This window comes from Anomaloglossus baeobatrachus, chromosome 5 (assembly GCF_048569485.1).
Source record: "Anomaloglossus baeobatrachus isolate aAnoBae1 chromosome 5, aAnoBae1.hap1, whole genome shotgun sequence".
Classification (NCBI taxonomy): domain Eukaryota; kingdom Metazoa; phylum Chordata; class Amphibia; order Anura; family Aromobatidae; genus Anomaloglossus; species Anomaloglossus baeobatrachus.
In genome coordinates, this window is record NC_134357.1 from 489,117,697 (window position 1) to 489,124,054 (window position 6,358).

General features: G+C 42.5%; 1 protein-coding gene across 1 annotated transcript in view; it reads right to left on the bottom strand.

Annotated features, from left to right (window-relative positions):
- Positions 1 to 4,017, bottom strand: part of BAHCC1 (BAH domain and coiled-coil containing 1) — a 152,939-nt gene extending 148,922 nt beyond the window's left edge. Inside the window, exon 1 of the mRNA XM_075350703.1 lies at positions 3,510 to 4,017. The gene's annotated coding sequence lies outside the window, so the exon portion shown is untranslated. The remainder of the gene's footprint in view (positions 1 to 3,509) is intronic.
- Between the last annotated feature and the right edge of the window lie 2,341 nt (positions 4,018 to 6,358).

The window sequence follows — 6,358 nt, forward strand, 5'->3', positions numbered from 1 at the left end:
CACATTAACCCCTTGCTACCGGGCCCTGTACTCAGCCTGACCCCCCCATCACTGAGCCCTGACAGGAGCCCATTGTCCCAATCCAGAGGTCCAGATAAGATCAGAGCAGTGGGGGAGGGGAGGCTGCCTGTCCAGAGAGGAGAGGGTTTATTACAGCCCAGTCTTGTTAGTTATTAATTATCAATGCAAACATGGACTTTGGGCAGATCAATGCTATTGAGTGCAGCTGATGTTTGGACTCCTGGACAGGCAGGTGATGGATGAGCTGCCCGGATGGGTTCGGGTGGTGGAGATTCTAAGTATCTGGCCTAGGGTCTCCCATGGAGAGGGGGGCTCTGCCCCTGCTCTGCTGCCGAGGCGCTCTCTTATCCCCGGCTCCCAGGGACCCCCAGACCCTCGGATGTCTCTGCCCCTGCTCTGCTGCCGAGGCGCTCTCTTATCCCCGGCTCCCAGGGACCCCCAGACCCTCGGATGTCTCTGCCCCTGCTCTGCTGCCGCGGCACCCCATTATCCCCGACTTCCAGAGACCCCCAGATCTCTCTGCCCCTGCTCTGCAGCCGCGGAACCACCTTATCTCCGGCGCTCAGGGACCCCCAGACCCTCGGATCTCTCTGCCCCTGCTCTGTTGCGGCGGCACCACCTTATCCCCGGCGCCCAAGGACCCCCAGACCCTCGGATATCTCTGCCCCTGCTCTGCTGCCGCAGCACCCCCTTATCCCCGGCTCCCAGGTCCCCCAGACCCTCGGATCTGTGCCCCCACTTAAGTGCGCAGGGAATAGACCCTCTCAGCGCTTTTCCCAAAAAGCTATTGGAAATTGCTATAAAACAACACTTCCATCAATTATTCAAACCTAAAAATATCACATTAAAAACCCTCCTATCAGCACTTCTACAATCTGCGCCTTTTTGCGCATTTTCCATTGTAACCACATAGGGGGAGGATTCTCTCTATTTTTATTCCCTAATTTTCCCAGCGATTCACAAGGTGCATTCCTGGTGCGATGAGATGCGACATTCCGTGGAGTTATTGTTGAAATTCGCAGAAATGTCGCCTGGTAAATAACTTTCAGATTGCGCTCACTGCCTCTGATCTGGTGAACTTCAGAAATGCGGTCTGTGCTGCCCTTTTCTTGTGGTATCAAAGAAAGGCGATTGCCTGATTTAGAAATATATATATAAAAGTCTTTTTATCTGGCCTGGGATTGAAAGTTTGTTTCCAAATCTAGATATACAATTACAAACCAAAGTAAAAATGAAAAGATTCGAAGAGGAAACAAAGAATCCTTTGTGGACTCCCCACAGCCAGGAACACAGGCCCACCCGGATCCCCAACAGCCAGGAACACAGGCCCACCCGGATCCCCCACAGCCAGGAACACAGGCCCACCCGGATCCCCCACAGCCAGGAACACAGGCCCACCCGGATCCCCCACAGCCAGGAACACAGGCCCACCCGGATCCCCCCACAGCCAGGAACACAGGTCCACCCGGATCCCCCTACACCCTGCTCCAACGCCCTCTAACTCACTACCTAGAAAACCTCTGACACCCAGGAACAGAAAGAAATTAAGATTAAGTTGCCTTTATCTTGCCCTTTAAATTATGGGTTTGGTTTTTTTTTTAACATTAATGGAAATAAGATTAAACAGAAAATCTAAAAAAATAATCACCAGAGATGGATTAGCCATAGAAAGCAAACTAGGCAAAAAAAAAACAAAAAAAATCCCCACAAAAATATATAAGCTTTCACGATTTTTTTTCTGCCGAATAAAAACCTAAAAAAATTAAAATATCTACAAAGGCATTTTTAATATATTAGATTAAAGAAAAATAAAAAAATATACAAAAAAATAAGGAACCAAAATATTAAAAAATAGCTACTAAATTATTTTAGCTCAGGGATAATCCTTCTACTATGGTGTATGTTGCATTAAAAAAAATAGGTTAGCATTACCGGCAAAGCCTTTGGGGTTTGGATAGCCAAAAAAAGAAAAAAAAAACAAAAAACTAAAAAAATAGTCAATGTTTTGTATATAATCATACAAATATATGTGTGTGAGATACACACACACACACACGTTTATTTTAAAGAATTAAAAAAATACAATTTGAAATAAGTTCAATTTAAAATTACATTTCTTGTAATAAACATATTAAAAAAAAGAATTCATTTTAAATTGTTGAACTTTTTTAAATTTGTATTTTTTTCAAATTCCTTAAAAAAAATATACACAACTATAAATATATATATATATATATATATATACACGCACACATACACACACACACGTAAAATGTTTATTTTTTTTCACTCAACTATATATTTATTGAAAATAAATTGAAAAATAAGAATTAAGCAAACTTAAGCCTAAATTCTTTCTTTCACTGGTTAATATCTGAAAAGTTGAATTAAAAAAAAATAAATTAAAATATAAATAAATTTTATTTTTAGCTAATAGTATTACATTTTTACTATGGATATCCCAAGTAGGCCATCGGTGAAAATAAAATAAATAATTTATATTCTGGATGTATTTTTCCACAGAATTTTAAATGTATCTCCTATGATACACAGAGAGGAAATATTTCTTACGTGGAAATATATTTTCCACTCTAATATATATATATATATATATATATATATATATATATATATATATATATATATATATATATATATATATTATACACACACACAGTGCGAAACATATATATATACAGTGTTATAATTAAATATATATGAAATGTATATATATATATATATATATATATATATATATATATATATATATATATATATATATATATATATATAGATATATATACAGTGCAAAATATATACAGTGTAATATATATATGAAATGAATGTTATATATATATATATATATATATATATATATATATATATATATATATATAGATATATATACAGTGCAAAATATATACAGTGTAATATATATATGAAATGAATGTTATATATATATATATATATATATATATATATATATACACAGTGCAAAATATATACAGTGTAATATATCTGTATGTGTGTGTGTGTGTGTGTAAATTGTGTTGAATCGTAATTGTATAAATTATTGTAAAAGAAACAAAAAAAGATGGAGAAAGCAAGAAATATAGAATCTGTAAGCATTTCTTTCATTTTATAGAAATGCTTTAAGACTATTAGAAAATGAGCTCTCTGGATGTCTGTGTGTATTCTGCTCATTTTTAGAGCCAAATAATGAAATTTAATTTATTTGATCGGTTTCTATTTTTTTCTCCTGAGATCTACACAATGTCTTCGTTTCTATTAATACAGGGTGAACTAATCCTGCTTCTAACATTATTTTTTGAAAAAATAATAATAAAAAAACAAAAAAAAACCCCAATGCAAAATGATAGACTGACACGTGTACATGGTAAGATATATTGATATGTTTGTTTTGGAAAAATGTAGATTTGTATTAAATAATAATAGAAAATAAATAAATAAAAAGAAGCATCACCTACCTACAACGAGGAGTGTTTTCTCATTCCTTAGCAATCCAAGTTAAAGAAAAAAAAATGGGAGAGAAAAGTAGTAAAAGCTGGAGATCAGCTGGGTACAACCAGGTCGGCGGCTGATCGGCCAGATTGGTCGCTCGGATGTTGATTGTGGCTGCTTTTTTGCTTGCGTGGCCAGTGGTCAGGGCTCCTTTTGGGTTTGGCCCCTCTCTGGAGCCTTTCTGGCTGGGTGGGGGGGATATTTGGGACCTCACAGCTCAGGGGTCCCTTCTACCTGCCTTCCATGGAGTAAATCCATTCAATTAGAGCAGAGGCTGCTGGTCGCTGTATAATCACACATTTATGGCTGGGTGACGTCTCCTCTCCCACAATGGAGTCCCAGTGACATTAAACAGAAAATTGATGAGAGAGAAGCGAAATTTAATCTCTTTTCCCCCCATCCAGGCATTTAAATGTTGTTTTGCCTTCCCTGGCTTTTTAACTCTTCCTATACCAGGGTGCCCAAACAGTGCTGCCGAGTGGCACTAAAAGGGTGCACATCCATATTTATTCCACGGCACTCCTCCTCCAGCTCTCACCATTGCAATGCAAACACACGACTGTGCAGAGACATCCAGATCTTTATTCAGGGGAGATGCACTTACCTTGGCTTAAAGAAACAGCATTAAGTCCACAGAAAGCATGCACGACCCCCATCCCCCCCATACAGCAATACAGCCCCCACCCCCACCCTCTGCCCAGTCCTGGATGGAGATCGAGCTTGATACATTGGATCATCAGTCAGGAAGGAAACGTAGTCGGGCCAGCGTGTTCTCCGTTCTCCGTCCGTTCATCGGATACGTCTGTTGTCCGCACTCTTCCGCTTTTGCTGCGTTTACCGGAGCTCTTAAAGGAGCCGCGCATTATTCCCAGCTCCCGGGGCCGCTATTGTCCACCATGCTTTTGCACAGACACCGCCCCAGGGTGTGACGTCCTTGTCCCCTCCCTGAGGCTGAGCCGGTGTGTCTGGCTGCATCTGTGTATTACAAGGCAGAGCAGGCTGTGATGACTGGATCTGGCTGTTCTGGCTTTATACAGGGCTATATGTGCAGATCTCTGTAGATGCTCCTCAAGCCTTCACTGGACTCCATGGAACAAGTCACTTCTGGTCATTTTTTTATTAATATTGGAAAATACATTGAATTTGTCTGGAATATTACAAAAATATAAGAATGATCCTGAATCTGATTATTTTTTTTTCCCAATCTGCTGAATCGTAGAGAGAAAAAGGTGAAAAGACCCCCCAAACCCTCACCTGTCCCGATGCCACAGCACACTGTCCAATGCTCCTTGTGTCCTCAGGTTTCAACAACAATGATTTTATGGCCTGCAGAAACCGTCCATCAGTTGTTGGCCAGTTGGCGGTTTGATTACGAGCCCGTTATTATTATTTATTATTATAGTGCCATTTATTCCATGGCGTTTTACATGTGAAAAAGGGTATACATAATAAAAATAAGTACAATAATCATGAACTATACAAGACACAGACTTATACAGGAGAGCGGACCCTGCCCACGAGGGATCACAGTCTACACGGGATTAAAAAAACTGTGGAAATAGAAAGCGCAATAGGCTCTTACCCGGTATATACCGAGAGAAGTGAAAGATTTACACTCACCTCAAAGAGTTGTGCCAGTCACAACTCCTGTATAAGCATGTGGTATTAAGGTGAATTCTGCTGCAGCCCCCGTGGTAGATAACAAAGAGTAATAATGGAGAAGGGGTTTTATGCCGCGCTATTCACCAGGCACAAGGACGAGAAGATATTCAATGTTCCTTTATTGTAGCTTGAGTCTACGCGTTTCAGGAGCTCTGCTCCCTGTGCCGCTTTTCAGCTGTCATAGACTTATTCAGGGAATACAGGAAATCTGACGGATGAAAATGATGAAGCCCTGACTTGTGTCTATCAAAACTCCAATGTGAATTCCATTCACTCCTGAAACGCGTAGACTCAAGCTACAATAAAGGAACATTGAATATCTTCTCGTCCTTGTGCCTGGTGAATAGCGCGGCATAAAATCCCGGGAGCGATGGCAGGGAGCAGCTGGGATGTTGTTTTCCCCCTCCGTGGGTAGGGGTTGGTGGTCCCAGGGCCCGGTGAGGTGACGGGGAGGCAGGGTCGGGAAGGTGCAGGGTCGCTTGGACTGCGCAGCCAGACGGCACAGTAGTACTCACTCAGCCACAAAGGTACGCAAAGTCTCTGGTAAACCAAACGGCTGGATGGATGGGTCCCGCAGCCGGCTGCTGTGGCTTCTCCTGGACGGTTAGTGGTGGCTGCCTTTCCCTGCACCTTTGTGTATGTTCGGTCCTGATGGATTCCCACCGGTAACCCGCTCCCCAGCGTATATATGTGCCGGAGGAGCCCTTTTGCCCGCAGGCTCTGGCCCTTGGAACTCTAGCTGTGGCGGTAGCTGTATTTCCTTCTGTTGGTTGGACGGTTGCTTTCAATCGGGTCTTGGCTGTTAGGAAACCCCTGGGGTTCCGGTCACTGATGGATTTGACCTCTAATGGCGACTCCAAGCCTGGTCGGGGTCCGTAGGCCCTGTCTGTGTGTGCTGGCTTCACTTCGCTCCCCGGTTCGGTACCGGCGGGCCACCGCCCGTCCCCGGTCCTACGGTTCTGCGTTGATCTGCCTCTCCTGCAGACGGCCACCACCGTCTGCCAACCTTGCTCTTAGTGCCCGGGCCACACACCCGGACACCGTCAGTTAGCTGCTCTACTACTACTTCACTCCTTTCACTTCTACCTCTGATCTGAACTGACTTCCTTCTCCCGCCTCCAGGACTGTGAACTCCTCAGTGGGTGGGGCCAAC